Genomic DNA, 17527 nt, shown 5'->3' with positions numbered 1-17527 from the left:
GAAGGATAATCTTTTTCCCCTCCTCCCCCTCCCCTTAAAAGTAATTGCATATTTTTAAAAAATCATTTGCTAAATCATGCTTTTATGAGAATTCTGAACAGCATGAAGCCACAAGTCACCATATAATTAATGTGGATGTATGAAAATAAGAAATCAAGATTAACTGTTGCCGTTACCTCCGTTTATAGATTTTGATGAGCAGGCTACAGAGAGGATAATGCAACCAACTCAAGTTAAGGCAGCAATTTGTGCTTATGCTTTGAGAGAGACATATGGGGCCCATATGCCAGGTGGAAGCTACATTATGGCAGAATGAAAAATAAGATAATGCAAAGCATGTAGTGTGCCTCAGCACTTTTCATTTACTCCTCCAAGAATTAAACCCCCAGCAACTGCAGAGTAAAAAAATACAAAAGCCTTACACTGGATAATACTATTGGAGCTTATCATCTTTCAGATTGCATCTGCTGTCATTCCTGGCTGTACTGACTTAAGTTGCACAATTCAGCTGTTAGCTTAAGTTACACTTTTAATAAATTAACCCCATAAAAAGAATTTGCATTTATAAAACATCCTTTCAAAGATGTCCCAAAGCATTTGACAATTAAGTACACTTTTTTTTTAAAGTTAGTGTTGGAGAGATGCAGCAACCAATTTGTGTACTTCCAGGTCCCACAAACAGTAAAGATATAATAATCAGATAATGTGTCTTCGTAATGCTGGCCAAGGTATAATAATGGCAAGGCCATGGGAGAGAATTCCCCTGCTCATCTTCAAATGTGCAATGAAATCTTTCAATTCACCTGGGAGAGTAGTGGGCCTTAGCTCAACATCACATTCAAAAGTAAGCACTTGCTTTGTACAAGAGTGAAGTTCCATCCCAGGTTGTGTTTGGAGCTTCCTGGATTGGACTTAAATCCATGACCTGAACTGAAAGCTAAAGTGCCAAGTTTCATGCCTAAATCTGATCAGTCATACTTCTCCAATGCTTGCTTTCAGTTCGTTCGACACCAGCATACCTTGTGCTCCTTGCTCCAACTGTTTTATTCAGCCTTTCTCATTTTAAAAGTCTCTAAAAGATCTTTATGTCTTGCTTATGCACCAATAACGCTCACTTTTATCACCTCAGCTCAGTGACCACCTCATCACATTGGAAAGCATGCATGATGTCCAAGCAAAGAAATAAGACTGAAGTACAACTTTTGACTTAATGTTTATATATTTTCTGCTGTTAAATCAGCAAAACTGGAAAGTGCCTTTTTAATTAATAAAAGTTGAATTTTGCAACCCATAATGAAACTGCCCATGCCATTAATAGAGTGCTTCTTTAGTAATGAAACTTTGACTCAAGATTAAATGTAGTGCACAATCAGACGCTGGGCAGAAAAGCTTGAACCTGCACTTTACACAGCACCTTTCATGTGTTCAGGATGTTTTAATTCACTGGTTGTGATTTGATTGATGCCTCAAGTATGATCACTTCCGTACGCAAATAAGACAGCCAACTGTACACAGCAAGGATCCACAAATAGCAAACAACATGACTCAATTAATCTGGTTTCTGGTGGTCTTGATTGAGAAAGAACCTTTTGGCTCTTCAAATAGCATAAGACCCTTTGGATCCACTTGAACAAGCAGATGAGACCTTGCTTTCACAATCCAGTCCTCATTCTATAACTGCACTGAATTATTAACCTACATTATATACTCAAATCCTAGAGGCCCCAACCCACAAACATCGTGAAGATGAAAATGCTATCAACTAAAAACCGAACAATTTTTGTTATCATTCTAATTATGCTTATTAAAATAGCAAACAAAATAACAAATGAAGACAGCATTGGGTGGACTGCAACTAGCCAGTGTTCCTAGGCTGGGAAGACAAAAAATTGATCAGGAGATATGCTGCCAGTAACTATACAGTAAACCAGTAATTTTCAAACTCAGGGTCGCGACCCCATGGCCTCTGGTGAACAACCCATGAAGAAGTTGAAAACAGGAACAAAGCAGTATAAAGACGATTTCTTGAGGCATAGGCTTATTAATTGTGCCACTGCAAAACAGGACGCAAAGTTCATGTGTGTTTTATGCAGGGCATTACTAGCAAATGAAAGATTAAAACGCTCAAAACCGGAAAGGCATTTGAAGACTAAGCATGGTGAGTTCGAGGACAACCTCTTGATTTTTTTCAACTGATGTAGTAAGATCTTACATCATCAGCTGAAGACCTTAGCAGAAATGCAATATTGAATGACAAAGCAAGTGAGATCATAGGACTAAGCAGGCTCACCTGTCACATTCAAGCTAAGCGAAAATGGAAGGTTGTGAAGTTCAGCTGGCGCGGGTTGCGAAACGTGGGCGGTGTGGGTCGCGAAGGTCGGCCAGCATTGGTCCTGGAGGATGGCCAATTGGTAAAAATGGGTCCCGGGCAAAAAGGTTTGAAAAACACTGCAGTAAACAATGGCTCAGATTTTCCTGGGTACTAACACCGTTTTAATGATGCATCCTACATCAGTGGTACAAAAGAAACAGGAGATTATTGGACAAGTGGGCAGTCAAATGTTTTTCTTGGCCTTTTGTGCCAGTTAATCCTTGCTGAAAAAAGTTGGAAGTTAATTTTCATAGCCCCACCTCCACACTGAAAAATAATGGTAATCATGGTTTTGCTGGATTCCTGCCAGTTAAGACTTATAATAATAATAATCTTTATTGTCACAAGTAGGCTCATATTGCATGAAGTTACTGTGAAAAGCCCCTAATCGCCACATTCCGGTGCCTGGTCGGGCACACGGAGGGAGAATTCAGAATGACCAAATTACCTAAATGCACGTCTTTCAGGACATGTGGGAGGAAACCGGAGCACCCGGAGGAAACCCACGCAGACACAGTGAGAGCGTGCAGACTCCACACAGACAGTGGAGACAGACAAACATAATGGTGCTTGCAGCCTGTTGCAGCCTGCTGCATTATTTACAACTAATTACTTGCAATGATTAATCATGAGGACAGAGGTCGGGCCATCTATTCTCACATTAACATTGTGGTCTCAACCGACACAGACCAACCAATTGCACCGAACAGAGTGGTGCAATGGGAACAGCGCGCTTGACAAGTGTCACTCTTCAGTTTCGCACAAAAGCTGGTTTTAAGAGTTTACTTTGCAACCCACTTTATATATTTGTTGAATTGCTGAGAAACAATGGCCATACCATTTCTGATTCACCACCATCCTCAAAATGGTGGAAACAAATCAGAAATGTAGGAAAATATGGAGGAAATTGCACAGCATGCTGGATAATAATAACAGTAATAAATGTTTATTGTCACAAGTAGACTTCAATGAAGTTACTGTGAAAAGCCCCTAGTTGCCACATTCCAGCGACTGGTTTGGGGAGGCCGATATGGGAATTGAACCCGCGCTGCTGGCCTTCTTCTGCATTACAAGCCAGCTGTTTAGCCCACTGTGCTAAACCAGCCCCTTAGATTTACAGGGTCTTTACTGATCTTAGAGCAGGAAAAGCTGGGCCTCTGATTAGAAAGGATCTATGTTCTCTGCAGTTTAGAATAAGAGGCGATCTAATTGAAATGTTTAAAATTCTTCGAAGGCTTGACAGCGTACATTTAGCAAGGCTGTTTCCCTCAACTGGGGAATCTAGAACACAGGGTCACACTCAGGAGTCTACAAAGTCTAAAAGGAAAGAAACCGGACGGTCCACCTCACATTGTCCTAGGCACTGGAAACGATAACAGAAAACCCAATCCTATCGACCCTGAAAAAGTCCTCCTTACTAACATCTGGGGGATTGTGCCAAAATTGAGAGCTGTCTCACAGACTAGTCAAGTAACAGCCCGACATAGTCATATTCAGGGAATCATATCTGCGACACAATCCCAGACATCACCGTCACCATCCTTGGATACATCCTGTCCCATCAATAGGAAAACCCCAGCAGAGGTGGCAGCACAATGGTATACAATCAGGAGCGAGTTGCCTTGGGAGTCCGGTGATCAAACATGGGCACGGAAACCTGGTGTTATTACCACGTACCTCCTACTGCCTCTTCTCATAGTTGATGGATTAGTACCTCTCCATGTTGAACACATTTGGCGGAAGTATGAGGACTGCAAGGATGAAAAATGTATTCTGGGTGGGGGACATCAATGCCCATCACCAAGAGAGACTCAGTCGCACTACTACAGAGTAAGATGGCAGAGTCCTAAAGGACATAGCTGCAAGACTAGTCTGCAGCAGATGATGAGAACACCAACAAGAGGGTAGATTATGCTTGGCCTTATCCTCACTAACATGCCTGCCGCAGATGCATTGGTAGGTATGACCACTGTAGAGTCCTGGAGGTGGAGATGAAGTCTCATCTTCACATTGAGAATACCCTCCATCATGTTGGGTGGCACTGCCACCATGCTAAATGGGCTAGATTTCAGACAGGTATAGCAACTCCGAGATTGGGCATCATGAGAAACTGCAGGCCATCAAAAGCAGCAGAATCATACTCAACCACAATCTGTATCTTCATTGCTGGCAATATACCCATCCCTACCATTGTCACCAATGCAGTGTATCAACCCTAGTGCAATGAAGAGTTCAGGAGGACATGCCAGGAGCAGTCCAAGCATATCTAAAAATGAGGCGTCAATCTGGTGAAGCTACGATACATGACTACTTGTGCCCAAGCATCAGAAGCAGCAAGTAACGGCAGAGATAAGAAATTCCACAACCATATTATCAGATCTGAGCTCTGTAGAGCTATGACAGTTCTGCAAACATCCCATCCTCAATTAATGGGAAGTCCAGCACATCAGTGCAAAAGTTCAGACGGAAGCATTTGCACCAATCTTCAGCCAGAAGTGCCCAGTGGATGATCCATCGAGGTCTCCTACAGAGGTCCTCAGCATCACAATGCCAGTATTCAGCCAATTCGATTCACTCCACACGATATCAAGAAACGGCTGAAGGCACTGGACAGTGCAAAAGCTATGAGCCCTGACAATATTCCGGCAACAGGACTGAAGACTTGTGCTTCAGATCGTGCCGTGTCCCTAGCAAAGCTGTTCAAGTACAACTACAGTAATCTACCTCAGCAATTTGGAAAATTGCCCACACAAAAACAGAACAAATCCCATTCAGCTAATTTCCGTCTCATCAGCCTACTCTCGATCATCAGCCAAGTGATGGAAGGGGTCATCAACAGAACTAGAGTGGCATTTGGTTGGCAATAACCTGCTCACAATCAGCTCAAGTTCTGCCAGGGTCACTCAGGTCATGACCTCATTACAGCCTTGGTTCCAACATGGGACCATAGTGCAGAGGCGAAGGGAGTGATTGACCTTTATATCAAGGTTGCATTCGAGCAATTATAATATCAAGGTTGCATTCGAGCAATTATAATATCAAGGTTGTATTCGAGCAATTATAATATCAAGGTTGCATTCGAGCAATTATAATATCAAGGTCGCATTCGAGCAATTATAATATCAAGGTTGCATTCAAGCAATTATAATATCAAGGTTGTATTCGAGCAATTATAATATCAAGGTTGCATTCGAGCAATTATAATATCAAGGAGCTTTTGCAAAACTGGAGTCAATGGGAATCAGGAGCACAACTCTCCACTGGTTGGAGTCACACTTAGTACAAAGCAAGATGGATGTAGTTGTTCGAGGTTAATCATCTCAATTCCAGCACATCATTGCACAAGTTCTCAGGGTAGTGTCCTAGATCTAACCATCTTCAGCTGCGACATCAACGATATTCCTTCCATTATAAAAGTAGGGATGTTTGCACATGTTCAGCACCATTTGCTACTCCTCATACTGAAGCAATTCATGACCAAATGCAGCAAGACCTGGACAATACCTAGGCTTGGGCTGACAAGTGGCAAGCAACATTCGCACCACACAAGCGCCAGACAATGACCTACAAGAGAGAATCTAACCATCACCCCTTGACTTTCAATGTCTTAACCAGCCATGAATCCCCCATTATCAACATCCCGGGGGTTTAACCATTGACCAAAAACTGAACTGGACTAGCCATATACTGTGGCAACATGAGTAGGTTAGAGGTAGGAATCATACAGCGAGTAACTCCACCTGATTCCCCAAAGTCTGTCCACCATCTACAAGGTGTAAGTTAGGAGTATGATGGAATACTCTCCACTTGCCTGGATGAGTGAAGCTCCAGTAGCAGCTTGCCATCATCCAGGATAAAACAGCCCACTTGATGGGCGCCCATCCACAAACATTCACTCCCATCATCATATGTTGCTATTCCTGCACTGTCACTGGATCAAAATCCTGGGATTCCTTCCCTGCAGCACTGTGAGTGTACATCATGTGGACTGTGGCGGTTCAAGAGGGCAACTCGCCACTAAGTTCTCAAGGGATGGGCAACAAATGCTGGCACTGCCAGCGATGCACACATCGCATGAACAAGTAAATAAAACACTCAGAATAAGGAGCCAACATTTAGGAAGAGTAATTTCTTAATTCAGAGAGCTGGGAATCTTTGGGAGAATTCCAGAGAACGGTATATAATCAGTTTCTAAGTAAATTCAAGATCGAGATCAATAGATTTTTGGACACTATCAAGGGATATGGGGACAGAATGGAAAAGTAGAGTCAGTGTAACAGTTCATCCACAATCATATTAAATAGTGGAGCAGGCTTGATGGACCAGATGACTCCTGCTTTTGTGTTATAATCAGGAATAATTCAGTTGTTACCCTCTAGAGTGACACTTCCCATCTGTACTTGACACAGAAGTAATCAACATGAATAAATACTCATTCAGTTTCTATGTTCTGTTTTAAAATACCAACGGTTGTACTTGATTTTTGCACGATTACTTGAATTTCACCTGCATCTTAAATATACAAGTCTCAGCCATAGCTCAGAATTTTTCTCTGAAACATAAGTTTGTGGGTTCAAGTGCTACATCAGAGACTTGATCACAAAATCTAGGCTGACACCTCAGTGCATAGAGTGTGCTGCACTGCTGGAGGTGGTATCTTAAGATGAGACATTAAACTGACACTGCATGCCTTCAAGTGGATGTAAAAGATCCCCTAGTGCTATTTGAAGAATAGAATGAGAGTTGTTCTGACCAATACTTATCCTTCAGTCAGCACATTAAACAGATTTTTTGATCATTTGTCATTCTTTTGGGATTTTGCTGTGCACAGATTGGTTGCACTGCATTACAATAAAACCTGTAAACGGCTTTGGGATGTCCTGAGGGCATGAAGGTGCTATATAAATGCAAGTCATTCTTTTTTTTAACCGTTCTAAAATGTTTAGTCACTTTCTAACTGGGATCCAGATTGGCACTGAACTGGATGAAAGATGAAAAACAGATCTGCGGATAAATTTTGAGAATTTTTATATATGGAAGAAATGAGAAAGGAAAAGCAGAGGTCTAGACAAAGGGTTGTGTCGAGTAAAATAGAGACACTTGAAGGGACTACACCATTGGTGGGATGAAGAGGTCTATGGGAAAATAAACCAGAATGAATTGAATAAGAATAGAAGCAAAAAGAAAGCCAGATGTCGGAGCTTTGTTTAATTCTCATCTTTGTGCGAAACTTTGCGAATAGTAGGGTTTCCAAGGGGCGTTCAATGTGGAAAGGGGGCCCTTGAGAACAATGCAAAATTGAGACTGCGCAAGGTTCTTTTCCTCAACAGGGTGAAGACATGCAAGGCCACTCATGGAATTCACACCCTCACCCTCCTCCTGCCTGCAAACCTCTCAACAGACAAAGTTCTGCCCCTGTGAAATAGAATTTTATTTAAAAATAGATAATTTGGTCCAAATCCTGAGACAGAACATCACTCAACATTGTCACTGCAAATAATAATTTATTCTACATTTCAGGGATATTGTCCATGTCCCTAATGATGAACCTTTTGTTCAAAAGTAAAACAAAAACTAACGTTTACGGCAACAGACTTGTGCTGTACAATTACATCATGCCTTCATTTAGTTCAAGATTGGCATAGTTAGTTTATCTTCCTTACCCTAAAATTAGATTGGCTATAATGCAAATCCAGAAAAACGTCCCTCCTGCTTAGTGTCTTCCTTCAGCTAGATTTTTTAAATTCTTCAAAATACGAAGGGATAAGATATTTTGGACTGGTCTGGGTAAAATTAAATTAGTCCTATGGTATCTCCAGTGTTCAAATTTAGTCTGAAGGACCCTTTATAATATTGGGCTTGACTTGATTCTATCAGGGAGACAGCAGTCGATAGATACATTGGCACTCAGGGTAAATATGACCTTCAGCACAGATTTTTTTTTTCCGTCTACAGTAACATATTGCACATATCTTCAGGAGCATCAAATCTCTGATAAAGATATGATAAAATCTGTAACTGATTCAAAATAATGAGACATTGTTATGATTTAAATGTAAAATAATGAGACTAAATGGTTTATGAAACATGTTTCTCTTAGAAGATTTTCAGCATTTTGAAACTAGCAAGCTGCATGAAATTTTTAAACAATAATAAATGCATGCTACAATTACCAATTTTTTTTTTAAAAACTCGCCATAGCAAACAAATGACAATACATTTTTTTTTACAATCCCTGCAATAGTACCTCTGCACCAAGTACATTTTTCCACAGTTCTTTATTACATCAAAATATTTTTTTTATTTTAAAAAAAAATAAAGTTACACAATCTGTTCTTTTGGTGATAGATTTTTTTCCCACTTTCTCCCAGTTGACACTTTCCCTCAGTTCTAGCATTCATATCCTCTGCAGTGCTTCTAACTATAGTGCAGATTGCATCAGACTCTACCATGTGCAGCAGAGGAACACTGAAAAGCAAGGAAATTATTAGTAGAAACATGAGAGACTGCTTTATTTGGCTCAACTAAAAATAGAACCAAATGGCACAGCCTTGCCAGGGATCTGCAGGATAAGCAATCGAGAGGCTGAACACACGATAGAACTACCCCAGTTCTTGGATCGACAATCGACAGCTGAAAGGCTATTTTTTGCTATGGTTGACTAAATATGGTCAGGGAGGGAGCGATACTGGAGAGCTTGGTTGCCTGGCAGTGCATGTTTCAAATGCTTAGCTGGCTATAAAGCAAGAGCAGTTTCATTTTTTTTTCCGAGTGTAAAATGTGTCCAGCAGCATTGCGTGTATGGAAGCTCTGACCTCAGCAGCAGACCTGACCTCTGAAGGACCACAGTAGTCTTGAACAGATGTTCAATCCATACGTAAAGCCAGAAGTGAGAAGTGACGCAGTGCAGCGTCGAAGCAGACAGAAGATCCATCTTTCCAACTAATGTGCCGAACCCTTCTCAGCATCTCTTTCTCTCTCCCTGTCTTTATATCTACTTCTCAGCCTCTGCTAATCACCTGAACAACCACCCTGCAGTGTTCAACTTCTGACAGGGCAAGCAAAAGGTATTTGTTTCCCAATAATGCAGGCAGAGCTGTGTAGTTCTTTTTTTTTAAAAAAAAAAGGAAAGCTGTTAAAGCTTGTGCAAATTGTCCATTTACTTTTTTCTAGGTGCATTAATAATGGAATCATTCTGTATTTTTTTTACATCAGTGTCTAACTGATTTCTACCTTTCCCCAGCAAAAGATGGGTGATTTGACAGCAGCAACTAGTTTTGGATGAATGCGTGCGTCCCTCCTTGTTAATTTGATCAGCTACAAAATGCTGCATGTTTCTAACAAACTTATTTTGCAATTTAGGGTCATAAAGTCGTTATATGGGGAGGAAGTTGATATGGTGCTGTCAGTGGCAGTTCGCTATATGCATGTGCCCTGCAAATGTTCTCCCTGTTTAAGTACAAATGTAAAACTGTAAATTTAATTGTACCAGATGAAGTCCGTTTAAGACACTTTTAAAAATGAGTTTCAACGTCCACTGTAATTGTAATCTTAAACAAATTTTTACTTTCAACAGAAGATTATGGGTTCATGCCTGCCTTTAGGTTTTGAGCAATAATTTGTTGTAGTTTTAAAATATCGGAGTTTAACTGCATGAAACAAACAGATATGGCTATGACAAGAACAAGCTATTTTAAATACGCAGACTGCCTACTGGATTTTTTTTCCCAATGCTGCAGTGGTTTTGACTTCCCTGCTAACTACAATTTGGATTTGCTCAACCTCAACTTTAAAAAAACCCACCATGCTGCATGAATTTAGTTTCAATGCTTACCCTGCCTTTTGTAAAATATCTTGAATACGATGGCATTGTCCAGACAAGTTGAAGACATTTAGGGGAAAAATCCAGCTGAAAGTACAGCTACAGGAAAAGCACTCTTAACAGTTTCATGGTTGATAAATGTCAAGTATGCCTGTGCTGCACATTTGAAATCCAGCTTCAACTTACATTTTTATGCTTTTCACATGATTATTTAAAAGAAGAGCTTTACCTCGGAGGGAGAATTTGGTTGTGGAATCGGAGAAAGGGAAAAAAATCTTTAGGAACAATCTGTTCACTTCACATTTTTATGCATTGACATGGACAGCCTCGAATAGATTTAGGTCTCTCTCCAGTCCCAAAGAAGTGAATGGAGAAAAAAAGTGCAATATTAAAGAAATTCAGAGTAAGCATCAAATCTCCACATATCTTGCTTGTAGCATAAGTCCCAAATATAATTAACTTCTTATTCCATGTTATTGCTTCAAATATCACCAGCTAGTGTCTAAAGCATAGCATCAAGACTATGGTAAGCAGAAAGATAAATCAGGAACTGACTAATTCAGTTACTCATATCAGCACCAAAAGTTCAAAGTCAGGTACCTGAAGATTTAAAAAATTATTTCCTTTTAGAATTTAAGTTCTGCATTCAAACAAAAATATGGCAAAAATAAACCGAAAGAAGAAAAACAAGTCAACAATAATGATCAAAAGAAGCTTCTGTGTCCACAAACACAGGCCACATGTCATAAATGGTATTTTGAAGTGTATTACAAAGGAACAACCTAATTTCTGCAGCAAATGGCACTCAAAGTTTGGATAAACGACTGAAAATGAACTTTGGCTGCTGACATTTGATTTTGAGTTCTGAAAGTCTAACTCCTACACCTGCAAATGTTTCAGGTAATTTATAAAATTCCTTTGGGGCAAGTTATATCTTTTAAACCATCCTTTCTGTGCTATTTCTGCCATGTTAAGTGTAGCTCTTTATTCCTCAAGATCGATCAATAATATTAAACAAGTGACTTAATTGTGCTTCAGCAAACAGGTGAATCTCATAACAAGGTGCATTGCTTTTAAGCATCAGTACTCAAGACAGATGACCTGCAAGTGTCTTCCCTGCCTGGAACACATACTTCTTTATATGCCCATATGAACCTAAACAACTATGGAATGTAAAGAAGTATGTATTTCTGGTGGGCAATGAACAACTATGAAGAACACAAAGGCATTTAAAGTGGACCAAAACATTCAATGGAAAACATACAAGGCACTTGCATGGCTATTGTGTAAAGATCTACTCCAATGTTTGTTTTTCTTCCAAATTCAAAACACAATTTACATGTAAACAAACTTGGTTGAAAAGGAATAAAAGCCACAGATCACTCACTACCTTTGGTTTTATCCAACATCACTCATCCAAAGCACAATCGGAAAATGTGCATCTAAGCACCACGCTTTAAACCGGCTGTCCATTATTTTGTACCCAGTACAAAAAGTACAAATTGGACAAATAATTAAGACGAGCTAAAATTACAAGATATAAAAATGTATTTTATTGCATAAAATCATACAAAATGAAATATCCAAAAATATTAAAAATTAAATGTTTCAGCATGAAAAGCAGTAATACCAAACAGAAAACATTGAGTGCAATGTGCAGTCTCATTTAAAGTTGATTTAGCTACTGCATGTGAAACAAAAGAGCCATGAACTTTTAATTCGAGCAGGAATTGAGCCGAAACAAAATATGCAGTTTCAGTACCATCACCAGACTTCCGTAGAATATTCAATGCAATGAGAAAGAGGGTAAAACAGAGCTTGTACTATTAGCCAGCTGACAAACACACATATTGGGCATTCACATTAACTTGAGCACCTTGAATGTATGGACTCAGTACTCATTAGTCCTCTGAGCCTCTTAAATTGGTTTATTTCTTGTTTGTTCAGTACAACCAAGGATTCTGTCCATTCACTTCCAGTCCACACGGAAAAGCATAATTTCAAAGGATGTAGAATATAATCACAAAAAGGTGACCAATAATCCTCAGTGGATAAAATTTAATTATTTTCAAGTTAAATTACAATCAAGGACTATAGAAATCGGTTTAACTTTCAATTTACTTCTAATATACTATGATATGTCAAAGATTAGTATTCCATTGGTATAGTAGATTTAACAATGCTTGTGCTCAAGTTAAAAGTCATGAAAGATTGATAGTTCTTAAAAACACATACTGTTGTGTAATATTCTACAAGCCTGGTAAATGTTTCAAACTAAAATGGAAGGTTTCTCAAATGCTCATCATAGCATCTGCAGATAACATTCAGCATTTTAAAAGATTAATTACTAATATTTCGTTTTCCAGAGCTCATGAATTTATCAAAAAAGGACGAGCCCAAAAAATTCCAAAATGCAAAACAATATTTAAGCTGCGAGGAAAGTCATAGCCTTAATATAACATAGATAACACAGCACTTTTTCTCAACTTTTACACTGCAATTAAGATTTAGAATATCTGCAATCCTAATTTTTTGAAGGTTGGTTAAATGTTGCAAAAGATTGACAGTATGTATGTATATATAGTCAATATTTCCCAATTTAACAAATTAAAATCACTATCCATGCTTCTCTGAAGAAGTTTATAACTTACGAATGAGTTTACTACTGTTAACAATTTAGGGGATTCAAATATATGTAATTCCACAAGCCTTCACTGCCCTGCCAAGGTCACATTTTGTCCTTTCCTGAAGCTGAAAATGCAGTTTTGCATTTTCACAAGAAACATTTGGAATTGTTGAGCGTTAATGCCAAATCCATTAAAATCCTAAGTGCTATACAGTCTTTAAACCAAAAGTTTTAAAAATGGTAAATTTTGCAATAAACCAAATTATATTTAATTTCATTTTAGTAGCAATTTAGTTCAGCTGCAGAAGATTCTCCAAATTCTTTGAACATTATATTGTTCCTATTCATGGTTTTCAAAGCTGTTATTCACCAACTTTTGCTAATCCTCACTGAATGTTTCAATGGTTAAGCTCCATTAACAAAAAAGAACTGCACATCTAGCTTTTTGTCCTACCTCCCTCCCCCACCACCTTTTTTGAACGGACAATGTGGACTTTTCCAGGCCAGGTCTGCCTGCCAACTAATTTGATTGTTCATAGCTTCACAGATTACCAAAAAGAGAATGAACCTCTATTTGGACACCAACTGCTGCAATTGACACCATTTGAACCAAATGTCTAAATACCACTGTTACAGTACAATCAACGGTGAACAGAAAACACTAGGCTGTCAACATGGTAGATATTTCATAATCCAACTGTACATTCATTTACGCAGGCTCTTCACTAACATATCCACATTAAGTATTACTTTAAGTTTGTCAGATCAACCTGCATAACATAACACTGCAAAAATATGTCAAGAATAAACAGAGCAGTGTCACAAGCCAACTTCTCTCAAATAGTTTAGCCACTACAGGTGTGAAAACCTAAGCACACTGGGTAAAATGGAATAAACAAGGGCACGATACTATTCAACATATCTATGCAAGTACTGTAAGAAAAATTCAGTAAAATTTAAAGTCTCTAAAACACAAATTTTAAGAACATTTAAAGTAAGAGATTTATCCCAAAAGTTTCCCTAACAGTTGCTTAATTGTGCAAGATGATGTGCATACTGGATAAAATATGTATACCAAATATAAAGCAAAATAATATTTTTGCAAACTAGTTCCAAAACATTAAACGCGACAGAATTTTGTGCTAAGATATTTATCGTTCATCTTTCTACATCTGTTCAGATCCTTCTACTTAATGGCAAGTTTGACATACTGTAGAGCTTCACAGATTTAATAAATAAAAGTATTATTTGGAGGAGCTTATTTAATCTATCAATGCAAAATAACTAGGAATACCGCTAGTCTGATGTTGACCAAAAAACTGTTTATATTTGATGAAGAAATATGCAACAGTTTCCACATTGCATCAGAAAACAGTGCAAAATTGGATTTCCTTTTTTGCCAGTGTACGAGAAACTGATATTCTTCTATGTGGAGTGCCTTTGACCACTTTGGTTGAAAAATATTTTCAGTATCTCCAAAGTGCTTTCTAGTGCACAAAGTGACCTGTGGCAGAATTCAACTCAAAATGGCCTACAAATATCCTTTTTTAAGATATATAATCCCAAACATAGTTATAACTACAGAATAGAATTTGAAAGACCACTGAATTACAAAAGTTTCAAAGTCAACGATTTTTGAACGACTGAACATGCCTATTTTGGGGACAATTACTTCTTTAATAGCATTGTTTCAATCAAGAATCCAAAATGTAACATCTCTCAACCTGACCAGCTTGATTCATTCAACAGATACAGCAGCAGTCTGAACATTTGCTGACGGTTTTGCTACTCAAAGGATTTTCAGACGTCTGACTGACATGGTGAACAGATGTTGACATTGAAGTATTATATTGCATGTTCCAATGTCTCTTCATGCCCAGATATGGCCATTGCATTAAAGTGCTCTGCTCTTCAAACAGGCATCCACAGCAGTCTAAGCTGCCCAAGAACACTACCACAGTGGATATTAATAGCACCAATTTACAGCTGACTGTGTCACTGCTGTTCCAACTATAATGCACCTGTATCAACTGGCAATGATAGCATGCCAAAGACTGAATTTTAAAATATGTTCATTTCATCAGAACAGAAAAACACTCCAAAATATATCAGATAGTATGATCCACAAAGGATGTGACATCTTTATTTATCCTTTAAAACACCTGCTAAAGTGAGCCAAAGTACCACCAAGAATAAGACTGCTCAAGGAAGACGGAATTTGAGGATACGGTTATGTTTAGCCCCACAAACAGTTCCACTAAAGGGAGTAGGGTCAGAAGGGAACAGGAAAAACAATTGAAAACAGAAAGTGGAGTTGAAGCCAAAGTTCAGCCATGACTGTGTTGAATGGCAGAGCAGCTTCAATCAACTGCATGGTCTACTTCTACTTCTATGTCTTATGTTCTTCAAATGGAATATTCGCCTTTAGACTGCAGTAGTGTTAATCATGTACAATAGTTGAAATAGTTATTATAATTTTCAGGAACATCCATTAATTACATGAACACAAAATGTGGAACTGGATTATATGGACATTGAAATGGAATTGAAAGGGAAATAAATAATGTGCATTTTCAGAAAAAAAACTTCTTTAAAAGGCAAATTAAAATATTTGAAAACAAATCCCGAGAAACCAGCAATCAAAAGTAAGAAAATTAGAAGATTCAGCAGTGTTCATTATTGGAAATGGACCATTAAAACCACTGCCACCTCTGCTCCTACATTGGAAATGTTTCAGGCATTTTGCCAATTCTTCAAAACCACTGTCTTGTTACTCCTGTCCCTCCAAACAAGTCTTAAAATTTCTCCTTTCACTGTTGGTGGTCCCCATTACCATCTTGTATTCCAATGAAGTTGTCGTAACTGCACCACAAAGTTTAAGAATGTCTAAATTCTTGCACTGCAGAAGACTTTACCTATTAGAAGACTTCAGAGTTTCCTCTGCCTACCCATCTTATATTTCAAATTCGTTAGACACAATTTTGAACATTTGATTTTAATTATTTTTCACAATATGTGTCATCTAGCTTTTTCAAACATAAATTTTGAATGCTGCAAGAATGTTAAAAACAATGGAGCTCAAGATTTTTTCTTCTGTGTAACTTTTATCTCTTTTAGAGCACATTTGGAGGCTAAAATGTTAAAACAGTGATGCTTGTTGCTTTTATGTTTCAATTTCCATCCTACGTAGAATTAGGGAAACAAATAATGTGCATTTTCAGAAAAACAAACTCCTTTAAAAGACAAATTAAAATATTTGAAAACAAATCCAGAGAAACCAACATTCAAAAGTAAGAAAATTAGAAGATTCAGCAGTGTTCATTATTACCAAGCTGCTGTGAAAAGATTTCACATTTTTAGTGAAATGGGTGGAAATGCAAGAAACATCAAATAGAAAAAAGCTGAATAGAACTGTTGCTTTTCAGGAGAGATTTTATGCTTTTCTCGGCCAACATCTCACTAGCCAATGCTTTGCTAAAGCTGGTAAAATGGAACCAAATCAACTTTTCAATGGATTTGGTCCCCTTCAACCAGCTGTAGCTATGCATTGATCACAACTAGGAGGAGGAGAGAAAGCAATATCCGTTCACTGCCATTACCATTGGTACAATACCAGTTCATCAACCGAAATGCCTTGGTTAGCTAATGCATTATATCATGGACATCATTTTCAAAGAAAGATACAAATCAAACCACTTGTACAACAGATAACTCCAAATCCAATGCTATGTCCATGAATTTCACTGGAATTGGTACCTGTATATATATATATCTGTTATCCTGAAAACACACTACAGCAGCATTGTATTTTAACTGAAATGAACAATGGAGTTAAAAGTTAATGATGTAAAATGATTTCATGAAATGCTATTGTGTGAACAATTCAACCATTTTTGCTGCATTCCATTAAATAAAAAAGGAAACTAAAACCTCATCTTTAGGTGTTTAGAATGCACAATTAAAAAGGCACTGGGATATTTATCGCTGTTATTGAGCACTATGTAAATCATGACACTGCTTCTGAAAGATTAAACCCAAGAGAGAAGGCTATAATGGCTGTTTGACGTGGTGAGTGACTGAGAATTAACACATGCTGAGAGGGTGTGCAACAAAATAACAGACAAATTCAAGAACACAGGGGAGCTGAAACATCTTTTATGCAGTATGCCACATTTTAGATCAAAAGAAAACTGCTGGCACAGTAACTTGGAAACAATGCATCGGGCATATAACCTTTTGATTGCTCCAATAGCTCTTCGGCTTTATGAATATAGCCACACAGTTTGCAAAAAACATCTGACTGGATTCAGGAAAAAAATCCGTTGATAACATATTTGATTCCAAGTATATTTAAATATCAGCACTAAAATATTCATGCATTTAAGACGGCATTCAGGACTAACTACAGATTCTGATTTAGAAAATTTGCCTTTCATTTTAAAAATTATACATATGACGTACATAAATGTTATAGAGCTTCAAAATCAATTTGAAATCATGGTCCCATTATTGTCATATTCAATCGTCCTGTAATCTCCTCTTCCCAAAAATATACAATGCATTAAATTTAAAATGCTACTCTTTTCTCCAGATTTCAAATCTTGAAACAGTGTATTCAGGCAGAGTAAAAAAAAACAAAGACAAATTGTTTAGTTCACAAGTCTGGAATCGGAGATGGTAGCTCAAATGTACTCTGGCAAATTTATTA

The 17527-nt window shown here is 38.0% G+C and overlaps 1 protein-coding gene and 1 long non-coding RNA gene across 2 annotated transcripts in view; one reads left to right on the top strand and one right to left on the bottom strand.

Annotated features, from left to right (window-relative positions):
• Positions 1-17527, bottom strand: part of mib1 (MIB E3 ubiquitin protein ligase 1) — a 176066-nt gene that overhangs the window by 70332 nt on the left and 88207 nt on the right.
• On the top strand, positions 8486-16753 carry LOC119972657. The gene is made up of 2 exons (XR_005462130.1): positions 8486-9438; positions 14569-16753. It is a non-coding gene; the product is annotated as an uncharacterized LOC119972657 (long non-coding RNA).

This window comes from Scyliorhinus canicula, chromosome 10 (genome assembly GCF_902713615.1).
Source record: "Scyliorhinus canicula chromosome 10, sScyCan1.1, whole genome shotgun sequence".
NCBI classification, from domain to species: domain Eukaryota; kingdom Metazoa; phylum Chordata; class Chondrichthyes; order Carcharhiniformes; family Scyliorhinidae; genus Scyliorhinus; species Scyliorhinus canicula.
The sequence above is the reverse complement of the archived record's forward strand: the minus strand, read 5'-3'. Positions and strand labels throughout refer to the sequence as shown.